This window comes from Bidens hawaiensis, unplaced genomic scaffold, assembly GCF_021521415.1.
Source record: "Bidens hawaiensis isolate Kalapana, Puna unplaced genomic scaffold, B.hawaiensis_p1.1 tig00003698_1, whole genome shotgun sequence".
Lineage (NCBI taxonomy): Eukaryota > Viridiplantae > Streptophyta > Magnoliopsida > Asterales > Asteraceae > Bidens > Bidens hawaiensis.
Window position 1 is genome coordinate 739,003 of NW_027491212.1, and position 12,933 is coordinate 751,935.

At 43.5% G+C, this 12,933-nt stretch overlaps 1 pseudogene across 1 annotated transcript; it reads left to right on the forward strand.

Annotated features, from left to right (window-relative positions):
- The first annotated feature begins 9,840 nt into the window (after nucleotides 1-9,840).
- On the forward strand, nucleotides 9,841-11,288 carry LOC143624135 (putative carboxylesterase 18 pseudogene; annotated as a pseudogene). The gene is made up of 2 exons (XR_013152043.1): nucleotides 9,841-10,722; nucleotides 10,791-11,288. The product of XR_013152043.1 is annotated as a putative carboxylesterase 18 pseudogene (transcript).
- The last annotated feature ends 1,645 nt before the right edge of the window (nucleotides 11,289-12,933 follow it).

The following is a 12,933-nucleotide window of genomic DNA, read 5'->3' on the forward strand; positions in this document are numbered from 1 at the left end:
TTGGCCCACTCTTAAGATGCGTGGACAACCAAGATGCTGACTACCTCCTAAGGGAAGTACACGAAGGCATCTGTGGAGTACACGCAGGTCCCCACGCTGTTGTAGCCAAGCTAAACAACGCGGGATACTTTTGGCCGGGGATGCATACGGATGCACTGGCATACATCAGAAAATGCAGGTCTTGCCAGCTTTACGCACCCAACACGCACCGCCCGAAGAATGAACTGGTTCCAGTCACTTCTTCATGGCCATTTCAGAAGTGGGCCATCGATGTGACAGGCCCATTTCCTACAGCAGCAGGAAATGTTCAGTTCCTAGTGGTAGCCATCGACTACTTCACCAAGTGGATAGAAGCAAAACCTTTAGCCCAAACAACCGCGAAACATATCAAAAAATTTATTTGGGAATTTATTATTTGTCGTTTTGGACTTCCACAGAATTTGGTGAGCGATAACGGCACCAACTTTGCTGACAAGAAGCTACAACAGTGGCTAAAAGAACTTCAAATCACCCACACCTTTACCTCAGTGGCACACCCGCAAGGTAATGGTGAGGTAGAAATAGCAAATAAGAGCATTGTCGAAGGCATCAAGAAGAGACTATCGGAACACAGATCCGGCTGGGTGGACGAGCTTCCGCACGTCCTTTGGGCAAACAGAACGCTGAAGAAGGCCAGTACGGGAGAAACCCCGTTCAGCCTCACTTATGGCACTGAAGCCATGGTCCCGGTCGAAATTGGTCTACCCTCACCAAGGGTCTTGAGTCAGCCAGAAGACAATGATGCGGAAAGACGGTTGGATCTTATGCTAACCGAGGAACGCAGAGACTTAGCCGCAGTGCGTGAAGAGAACTACAAACGACAAATGCAAAAGTACTACAACACGCGGGTAAAACTCTGCAACTTCAATATAGGAGACTACATACTGCGTAACAACGAGGCTTCAAACCAAGAGCGCCCGGGAAAGCTGGCCCCGGTCTGGGAAGGGCCATACATTATCAAAGAAGTCCTGGGAAAGGGCGCATACCGGCTCGAAAGGCTCGATGGCACTCCCATCCCAAGAACATGGAATGGAGCTCAATTACGCAAATGTTATATGTAGATCAATTCCAAAACTTGTAAAGAAAAGGCCTAGAGCCACTTCTAATGGAAATGATTCTCCTTTCATAATGTGTTTACCTTTATACTTATGAACTTCCCACTGGTGCCGGTATTTACCGCATAAACGGGAAGAAGTAAGTCGTTACGTGTGGAAGGCGGCAAAACCCGCATAAACACAACGTTAAAAATAGGGGAAACCTACACGCAGGTCAGATGTAAGTAAAGTTTAGCCATCCTTGTAAGTGCAAGTGACGGTCTTACCCGCACAATCACGAACAAGGAAGCAAAACTTCAACCTATCATCTACCACGTTCAAAGGTTATCCTAAAAAAAAAAAAAAAAAAAAAAAAAAAAAAAGATAAGGAAAACCTACACGCAGGTCAGATATGGGTAAAGTTTAGCCATCCTACTAAGTGCAAGTGACAGTCATACCCGCACAATCACGAAAGAGGAAGCAAAACTTCACACCTATTATTTACCACGTTCAAAGGTTAACTTATCCTCAAAGATAAGGTAAACCTACACGCAGGTCAGATGGTAAAGTTTAGCCATCCTACTACGTGCAAGTGACGGCCCTACCCGCACAATCACGGAAGAGGAAGCAAAACTTCACACCTATCTACCACGTTCAAAGGTTAACTTATTCTAAACACTTGGAAAATTGCTAATTTAAACTAAAGTATGTAAGTCATATAACGTTTATAAAGCAAGGAATCCAATGAATCAAGCGGTCTTAGCCGCACAAAGATTTACATTTCATAAATATTCGTTACAAGAATGGCCGGGTAACTACCCGCCTACAAGAAAGTAAATCTATACAAACTAAACCTATCCTAGCAGCGGGAAGGGATCTTCAGGATCAGGCTTCAGGGCCACTTCCACTTGGACCAGCGCCGTCAGTAGAGCGTGGCTGTTCAAGGAAAGCCTTAAGGATAGGCAGCCCATCATCAGCAGCAGCAATTTCATTCACCTTCTCCACCACCGGATGCGGGAAGGCGGCGTATTGATTTACTGCTTGGTCATATATGGCTTCAGTATCTACATTGTACAAAGGGAAGTTGGATGGCGGGACGCCTTTCTCAACAAACCCTAGACCAAGCAGGAAGCCGACCCGTTCCCCATCCTCGTGAGAAGCGTTGAGGGTTGCGCTCATTGCATCGTCGTAAGATGTCTCTGAGAAGACCCGATGCACAACCTACATAAGAAAATATACAAGTGTCAACACCCTATTTACAAAGAAAAGCGTGAAGACATGAAGATAGACTTACCTGAGACAACGCTTCTCGAAGAAGCCATTCCTTGGCAACCAGAGCTTCTTGAAGGGCGGCTTGAGCTTGGGTGCAGGCGCGTTCGGCTTCGCTTTTGTTAAGGTTGGAAAGTAGAACTTCCTTTGCGGCAGCCTCTTCGACGCCCTTAAGCTTCCGCTCGGTATGGTCAAGCACGCCCCTCTGGTCCAAGATCTCCTGGAGCTTCTTGGCATCTTCCATCGCCAAGGCATCATGAGCACGTTGGAGAGCCTCTAATTTGGCCTTGAGCTCCTCATTCTCCACGCGTAAAGGCTCAGCAACGGCTTCAGCCTTGGTGGCCCTCTCGGTTGCGTTCCTCGCAGTCTCCTTAGCCAGCCGAAGCTGTTCGTTAACAGCTTGGGCAGCCTTGGAGCGGGCCTCGAGTCGCGCTTGAACCTCAACCTCGAGGGCCTTGAAGGCCTTCTCCTTCTCCGCAGCAGCTGCGGACAGCTTTTGGTTCTCCTCCCGAAGAGCCCGCGCTTGAGATACTTCCTTGGCGCGAGCTGCTTTCAACTTGTCGTTTTCACGACAAAGCAGCTCGACGCGCGGCTGCATCCGGGCTTGGAGAACACGAAGCTCGTTGGTTAGCCTACCCTCCTGGTAGCTAGCCATGGCTTCCCCCAACGCACCATGGGGAGCACCGTAGCGAGCCCATTCCACGCACTCCACAGGGGTACGAAGGGTTGTTCCTCGGCGTATGTTCCATCGCGGAACATACACTTCATTGGAATCCGACACTGCAGAAAACAAAAAGCAGTTAGGAAAAGATAAAAAATATATGTAGAAAAATGGGCCAAAAGAACCCTACGCACCTGTAGGGTCAATTACAGGCCGATAGCCGCCGAACCCATCACCTGAACCCAATGGAAATCCATCCAAGAGGTCAGGCAGATGGGAAGGTGGCGGAGAGATGCGAGAAGCCCCACGCGTACCTGATGGGTCGGCCGTCGTTGCCGGTGGCGGAGGCATAGTAGCGGCCGCCGTGGTCGCCGTCGCGGTCGCCGCCGCAGAATCTGCGGCAATCGTAACCGCCGGCTCGGTGAAAGATGCTGTAAAAATTGCACTTACCACCGGCGGCGACGTCATCTCGGCTGGAACAGTCGGCTCAAAGGAGTGAGCAACTGAACCAGCGGAAGCAGGCGCAGGCGCCTGGGTCGACGCCTCAGGTAGGCTGACCAAGCCTACCGTCATTGGCGGAGAGGTAATACTCGGCCCCTGACCCTGGAATGCGCCAACATCCTCGCCTGCGTAAAGAAGAAAAGTGTTAAAAGACGGATTAAACTACGAAGATAAAAGCTAAGAGAGTTGTACTTACGGGTTTTCTTGAGCTTGAACGTACGGACGGGCGGGGACGAACCCGATGGAGCCGGTCTCTTGATGCCGGTCACCGTCGTCGTCATTGGTTCTCCGGAGGTAACAGTCGTAGCCTCCGGAACAGTGGTCTTCTCACCACCGGGGTTCCCCGCCACCTCTTCACTATCTGACTCAGTGTCAGATAGGAGCACTGGATCGGCTGTGGAGGCCGCCTTCTCCTTCCCTTTCCCGCCGGCAGCCCTCTTCTTCCGCACTAACGGAGGACCATCTGCGGATTCCTCAGAAGAAGACAGGATGTCAGGAATTCCAGCAGCGGGTACAGCACTGAGGGGTGGAGGAGAGAATAACGCCTTACCTGGCCGCCGGTGGCTCAGGATCTCGTGGCCCAGCGGATAGACCTCCACAAACCGATCCGCTGTTTGCTCCAGGATGGGCAACTCGTTCTCGTCAAGAGCACGAGTACCCACCCGCACTGGACCGTCAGCTTCCCGCGGGTACAGGAGCGACTCCAAATTGTTCCCCTCTGAAAGAAAAGAAACAGTTAGAAGACAAACTCATATCAGCAAGAAAGACAAGACATACCATAAGGAGTAGAGTTCAAACCGTATTCGAGAAGGATGGGAACCTGAGACGCCTCCTTCCATACCCGGCTCATCCCCAGCATCACCATCCCGGACTCCGCAAACCGGTAAACCGGAGATTGGACCCGGGATATCTTCGCAAACCATTCCGCCTCCTGGTAGTTGGTGGCGTGGTGGCTCAGAATTGCTTGGCCATTTTTAAACTTCATGGCAATGGGGATGGCGCAGGCAGAAATGTAGAAGAACTCCCGCTTCCACGATCGGAGACTGCGCTCGGTCGCGCAAATCTTCAAACCCTTGATCCGGGTTGTCAGGGTGTACCACCCCTGGATGCACCTCCAAGTATAGAAGGTCATCAGGCGGTCCACATAGGGCTCAATGCCCAGAATCCGGCACACCCACTCGAAATGGCGAATCTTGGCGATCGCCATGGGGTGCAACTCGGTCAGATGAACACCGTGCCTCTCAAGGACACGGTAAACAAACTTTGTCAATGGGAACCTAAGATTCCCATAGACAAAGAATGCTGCATAAACCCCGATCTTGCCTCTGGGGGCATCGTACACGGTCTGATGGGGTTCAGGAAACTCAGGCTCGAAAGGATCGAGCATGAACTTCCTAACAACATACCGGTACTGATCGCCGGGCAGAGCACACTGGCACTCACCAGCAGTACTCTTATCATCGGCCGAAGACTCAAGATCACGAGAAGACATTTTGCAGAAAGAAAGCGATTTCGGAAAAATGCTTGCCTGAAAAGGGGAGTATTTGCCGGAAATCGCTAAGAAGAAGAGAAGGGTGAAGGTGTGGATTGCAAAGAGCCCTCTCCCCCTTTATATACTAATTGCAATTAATGTGATGAATTTAATGCGGAGGAGAGAGAAATCGAAGGTGCAATGAAACTATGACACGTGGCAAAAAGCAGGCTGGCAACAGCTGTTGACAGGACGCGTACCATTAATTTAGCGGCCACGCGCCCGAAAAATCGCGCCCACGCGCCTGAAAAAGCGTCTGGAATGACCATGTACTGTCACGTCACCATAACTTCCTGCACGTCCTGACACAGTCAGAAGAAACCGTCGCACGACGTTTCAGATGTTTGGACTGTTCCTATCTTTCCACCAACTCTTCGAATTTCGAAATTCAAAATTCAAAATTCAAAAAAGATTCAAAAGTAAGCGGGAAAATACCCCTTACCTTGGCAACCAAGTAACCATAAGACGGATGCGGGTACAGTGTTAAGGCAAAACCCTTCACATACCTAGCACCCGCAGGGAATTGAAGCCAAGAATACCCCGGCAACAAAGTAACTATAAGACGGGTGCGGGTACAGTGTTAAGGCAAAACCCTTCACATACCTAGCACCCGCAGGGAATTGACGCCATGGGTACCTTGAAAGTAAAGTAACTGTAAGACGAGCGCGGGTACAGTGTTAAGGCAAAACCCTTCACATACCTAGCGCTCCGCAGGGAATTGAAACCAAGAAGGATCTTCTGGGCAATGCTTGTGGAAACGGAAATAACATCCCCGCATAGCGGGAACGTCGAGAACTACATTGTTTGAGGCTCCAGGATGGAATTGGTGGTTTTTACATAATTGATCACTATGTTCAAAACTACCAAAACCTCAGGGAGAATCCACACAAGTGGGACTCAACGCTCCTGACTTGCGAGGAGGTTACATACCTACCCGCATCATACCCAAAGATCAAGCAAAAAAATCGGGAATTTTTGCAAGTGACATTAGGAAACCCGCGGGAAGAATCCCCACGGAGAACCTTAAAACTAAAAACCTTTTTCAAAACCCCTTGCTTAAAGTCCAAAAGTTCACCTCACTTTATTAAACATTCATGAGAAGAACATTGGACTGGGGGGACTTGAAGAGGTAGGTCCCAGCAGAGCCCAGTTGGTCCCGCAAGACTCACCTTGAACAGGGACGTCTGCGCAAAGGCCATCTGCTCCCGCAGGACCCACCATGCTCAGAGAACCTTACGCGCAGTACGCAAGCTGTACACGCAAGGAAAGCCTCCCAATGGTGAAGTACCCCGCCTGTTCCCGCAGTTGCGGATACAAGCCATCAGGGAAGGCTACCCGCAGACAGCAGGGCTACACGCACAAGACAATAGCTACTTCAGTAGTCACATGAAGGAATGAGCAAGGCGGGAACAATCCCGCCAAAATGAGCCAGTCCGTATGATTCTGAAAGATCTTTTGTACTATACCTACCAAGGTATGGATAGGACAGACAATCTGACCAGAACAGCCCATGAGCCAATCACAGGGTGACAGCTCACCGACAACAGTACGAGGAGGAGCACCCTCTAGTACTGTTTGTCACTATTAGCCGCTGCCTACTCACCAACTCTTACTGAGGGGCATGCGCAGCCTACAGTTGGTAGAATAGTGTTACCGTTGGCCGTAACCTATTCACCAACCAGCATGGCCTGCGTATAATCCACAGTAGGTGGGACGTGCATAATCTACAGTTGGTGGAATAGTGCAGCCGACTTTGTTACTGTTGGTCGTAATCTATCCACCAACCAGTATGGCCTGTGCGTAGTCCACTGTTGGTAGAACAGGAATACTATTCAGCCGGCTGTACCTTCTAGGAAACCTACATTCGGCTATAAATACTCCAACATCTTGGAATGGTATGGGCATCTGATATCTCAATCTTATCTAGCAATCTCTTAATATACTCTTATATTCAGAGCAACCTAGTCTGATTCTCACGCCGGAGGGTGGTCACAAGGAGGAACCCCCCCTTCTCAGTGACGAGCTTACGGTGTCTGTTTTGCAGGTCTCCTGAAGAACAACCTTCTCAGCTAGATCTCATCCGTGGGAAACATTACTTAACCCCCAGATTATCTATAATCTGTCCAGGGTTCACTTAGTGTTTCTTCAACATTATATCTGCAATGATTGAAATATAAAATGATGAACAACGTATAGTAAGAAAAGTAGATGACCAAAGAAATCAAAATCAAAATAAAAAACCCTAATAAACAAAAGGGAAGGAGAATACAGGTGACTGAATTGCACCAACGAATAAAGGAAACAGATTGTAGGGATTAATCACCGGTAGATGGAATGGCAGTTTCTTGCATTCGATCAAGAAATGAACGATCTACAATTAATGTCTGCCCCAATTGAAACTGATTAAGTGATTGCACCTCACCCCCTAATTGAATGCAGCGTAACCCCGTAGATACCTTTAATGTCTCTTAAAGATGATTTTTACGTCGCCTCGATAATCTAAAAAAAATTTTAACGGCGTCTCGCCGGATATGATTCACTTACCATTTTGGCCATCAAAGATGTTTTATACGTAATATAGATATAGATATAAATTAGCTTAAGAAGCTTGAACCCACAATTTAAACTCATGGTTCTTTTACTATGGTAGTTGAAACCATAGACCTTAATTAGAGGTGGCAATGTGAGTGGGTTGGGTTGGATTTGGGTGATGAGTCAGGATGGGTATGGGTCAGGATAGGTATGGGTCAGGATGGATTTTAAAATAGAGGGTTAAGATGGATATAGGTCAAGATGGGTAAAGCTAACACATCTTGACCCAAGTTAAGGTTGACATACAAAGGGTTTTAAAAACCCCTCAAAAAAATATTCAAAAAAATTATTAAAAAACTAATAACTCAAAATATAAATAAAAAACGCAAAATGTAAAATAACTAAAATGTTTCCCACGTCATCCTCGTTCATTAAAAAAAAACGTTTGGTACCGGTTCAGGTTCGAAATTTACAAGATTTTTTTCGGTTCGGTTATGTTTTATTTCATTTCGGTCGGTTTCGGTATCTGCTCGGTTTTTATTTCTCGGTTTTTTCGGTTTCATTTCGTTTTTTTGTTTCGTTTCGATTCTTTTTGCTTTATTTTAGTCGGCTACGTTTCAGTTTTTTTGTTTCGTTTTGGTAAGGTTTTTGATTGCATTTCGCTTTTTTTTGTTTTTTTTGTCAGTTTTTCGGTGTCATATCTTTTGTATCGTTTTGGTCCTTTTTCTATATCGGTTCAGTTTTGTTTCAACTTTTTTGTTTTGTTTTGGTCGGTTCGGTGTTTTTTATTCGTTTTCGTCCAGTTTTTAAATTGCATTTAGTTTCTTTATGTTTTATTTTGGTAAGTTTTTCAGTTTCAATTCAGTTTTTTTGTTTCGTTTCGGTCGTTTTTCTATTTTGGTTCAGTTTCATTTCGGTTTTTTTGTTTCGTTTTGGTCGGTTCAGTGTTTTTGTTTTGTTTTGGTCAGCTTTTCAGTTGCATTTCGTTTTTTTTTTCGTTTTGGTCTTTTTACTATTTCGGTTCAGTTTCGTTTTGCTTTTTTTTGTTTCGTTTTGGTCGTTTTTTATTTCAATTCAGTTTCGTTTCGGTTTTTTTGTTTCGTTTTGGTCGGTTTGGTGTTTTGGTTTTGTTTTGGCCAGCTTTTTAGTTGCATTTCGCCTTTTTTTGTTTCGTTTTGGTCAACTTTTCGGTTTTATATCGGTTTTTTTGTTTCGTTTTGGTCGATTTGGTGTTTTTGTTATGTTTTGGTCAGCTTTTCAGTTGCATTTCGCCTTTTTTTCTTTCGTTTTGGTCAACTTTTCGGTTTCATATCGGTGTTTTTTGTTTCGTTTTGATCGGTTTTCTATTTCGATTCAGTTTTGTTTCGGTTTGGTCGATTCGGTGTTTTTGTTTAGTTTTGTTTAGCTTTTCGGTTGTATTTCGCTTTTTTTGTTTCGTTTTGGTCAGTTTTTCAGTTTCATTCCGGTTATTTTTGTTTCGTTTTGGTCGTTTAGTTCAGTTTCGTTTTAGTCGGTTCGCGGTTTTGTTTCGTTTTTTGGGTTTTTGATGAGTTTTGTTTTGCACGTGATAGTTTGGGTATTTTGAATTGGATAAATTTTGGATTAACTTGGATATTTTGTTTTGACCCATTTTAACCTATAAATGAAACTCACTTGTATATTTCCAACCCATCCTGACCCACTTGAAGAATTTTTATGATCCATCCTAACTCATTTTACTTTTAAAAATTATCTATCTTGACCCAGAACAATCCATTTGGGTTGGGTTTGCCACCCTTAACCTTAATAGTTGGAAACTGCACTTTCATATGTTTATTGAAACTGTATTTTGAAACAGGAAACTCAAGTATGCTTTATTAACGCGTAAACTGTACTTTGAAACAGGAAACTCAAGTATGCTTTATTAACGCGTAGAAAGCTGCACAATATTTCTTATATAAGAAAGAATGAAATATGTAACTTATTTTTTGTTTATAATTTTTCTTTCTTTATATATTCTCTTCATCCAATAGAAAGAACAGATTTACAATTCAACAAAATATCTATTCTTGCTGGTATCCGGCTAATGAAGTTTTATAGTCTAAAATGGAAATCGGTGATGTTTTATGAGTTTTCAGCAACTTTTTTTTATTTTTATTCTATGCATTATATATAAAAGCCCGATAAAGCACAAACTGTGAAACTAAACCGTTACTAAAGGTTTGGTTCATGGTTTAACTTAAAACCCATAAAAACAGAACCGCGAACACCCTACCTATTTTGGAAGTTACCTATTTTGGAAGTTACTCCTTGAAGCAGCCTATTATGTCTTAACCTGCAAGTTGAGCATTAGTTATTGACTCAGGATTAATTTCTAAATTCAACTAGACCCTGGACCATGACCAACCTTTTTGGTGTGAACATGTGAAAGGTATATTTGACTGAAATAATCAAAGATGGTGTGATATAACCTCGCATATTTTGCGGTATAAATAAAGTTGATGTTTAGCATTTGTCACACAACCTGAATTTTGAATACGTACCAGTACCTTACCTCTCTGATCACAAAAGTCTTTCAATTAATTATGGAAACGCAAACTACGAAATCTCAGCTATCCTTGCCCTTGAGAACACGAATTGTACTATCGGCAATAGACCTTGCAATCGACCCACTTCTCCGGGATGACGGCACAGTGCCCCGCGGTCTTATGAATCTCGTGGACTTTCAGATCCCGGCGTTGTCCATACCCGTGAACGGTGTCAAGACACAAGACGTCATGGTGGATCCAACTCGCAATCTATGGTTCCGTGTATTTGTCCCCACGCAGTACGCTGCAGAAGATCTCCCGGTGATGGTGTACTTTCACGGCGGTGGATATATTGCCCTATCCCCGGATGTGGCGATATTAGACTATGTGGGCCGCAATTTCGCGAACGAATTGCATGCCGTTGTTGTTTCTGTCGACTACCGTCTTGCACCAGAGAACCGACATCCTTCCCAACATGACGATGGGTTTGATGTGCTCAAGTTTCTGGACAATGAAGATAACAGGTCAAAATGGCTGCCGGAGAATGCCAACGTTTCACAGTGCTTTATCGCCGGTGAGAGCGCTGGCGGACACCTAGCTCATCATGTCACTCTAACAGCCTCCCAATTCGAATTCCAGCAACTAAAGGTACGACTTGGCTTTATATATTTTAAACCAGGTGCATGGCTTCTGATGAACAGGATGATGTTTTGTAGGTAATTGGGCTGGTGGCGATCCAACCATTTTTTGGTGGGGAGGAGCGAACAGATTCTGAAATACGGATGGATGGATCCGTACCTCTCGTGACAATGAAGCGGACCGATTGGTTTTGGAACGTGTTCATGCCCCTAGGTGAACCCTTCAACCGAGACCATCCGATCATCAATGTTACCGGCCCCAATGCCGTGGACATATCCAAAATGGATTTTCCCGCGACAATGGTGGTTGCAGCTGGGTTTGATACCCTTCGGGACTGGCACACTAGGTACTACCAGTGGCTCAAGAAGTCCGGGAAGGAAGCGTACTTGATTGACTACCCAAACACATTTCACGAATTCTTCCTCTTTTCGGAGTTGCCAGAATCTGACCAACTTATAATAGATGTGAAGGACTTCATTAACAAGGTCTTAAATAAGGTATTGACGAAAAGCCTCCAAACACTAAACATTTTGTTTATGTTAATTTGTTTATGCATTTCGAAATATTTAATTTAGTTGCTCATATGTCCTTTGTTTATTGCTTTCAGGTTTAGAAGATCTATATTGAGATGGAGCTTATGAAAACATGAATAAGCAAATAAACTTTTTTCATTTGTATATGTTATTTCATTTGATTGATTCTTTTTTATTTGAAATAAATTTGTTTAGACATATGCTAGTACGCGTAATTGTCATATTCACTTGATTCTTTTGTAATTCCGAGTTAATTTAAATTGTATACAATGAAATTATAACCGTTGTTATCGATTGCATTAATATCATGTATATGCTAGTAATTTATTTATAACATTCATGTTTATATGTATATATATATATATAGTTTTTTTTAAATAGACAACTAGAGAACTATTTAAAAATTTATTTTCAACTTTTTAAAAAAATAATATTTTACGATTTTTTTTCTTTCCTCCTTCTAACAAGATGATGCTGGTCTAAGGTTGCCCTTGGGGGTGTATGACAGCCAACAATCATCGAACTTTCTTTGTAGTTGATAATCTTCTCCCTTTTGAAGTTATGACCAATAATTATCTAGGAGAATGAGTGGAAAAGTCAGGTTCTCTCCAAAAAAGGTCTATATATCCTGATCAAATGTGTTGAACTAGGTAAAACGTGCTTATGGAATTTTTACGACCGTACGAAAGCATGCATGGACTTAACCCATAAATTTGTTGTTTTGCAGATTTCGTTTTGTCACACGATGTCAAATGGAGGCAAGATGCGATAGTTTATGCATATTCAAAGCCGTGGAAGAAAATATTTTTATTTCATAAACTTTAACATCTTGGTAAGATATAAAATTTAATACAAAGTAAATTCGTTCGTATAGTTTCTCAAGGTATGTCCGGCTCTAAGCACATGAATCTATAGTCCGCAAGGCTTCCATGCGTGTCTGCTCGTATAGTTTCTCAAGGCATTCCTGGCTTCAAGCACCAAAATTTAAAGTCCACAAGGCTTCCAAGTATGTCTGCTGTAAATTGTCATTTATGGTTAAGCTAGCTTCTACTCAACGCTAATTCAAGGGTCTCCCTCCTTAAACCTAAAACCATAAAAAATAAACAAGATACTATACTGAAATAACCACAAACATGTTTGTAACTCGCCGGATCCATCCACTAAAACGTAAAAAAAAGTCTCTGAATTTCTTAAAACACCTAGTTTAGCAAAAAAAATGAAAATAAAAAAAATTGACTATCTTGTGGAGTTGCCTAGAAAATCTTTCAAGTTCTAGGGAAAATGACAAAAGCAGTATTCAAGAGTTTTTTGGGGTATCCTCAGTCAAAATGGCAGGGTTCGAGCCCTAAAAGGAGGTGGAGTTAAGTTTTCAAGTGTCAAATGTGGTGCGGTTCAAATTTCTTGGTAGAGTTTTACTTATATTAAAAATGAGCCCACCCCTTATTTCAAGGGAGTTCATGGTTTGGTTCGAAACAACCTATGTTGTCATCAGTTTGGTTTAGCGGTCTGTTTCTTTTTTAAATTTTCGGCCGATTGGTTTCTAAAGTTACAAAACCGTAGTGAACGGTTTGATTAACAGTTTATCCTCAAAACCAGTCGTACAAAACCTGGCCGTGATACATACATATATATATATATATATATTAAACTAAAATAAAGCTGAACTAATAATTAAAAAAAACTTTAT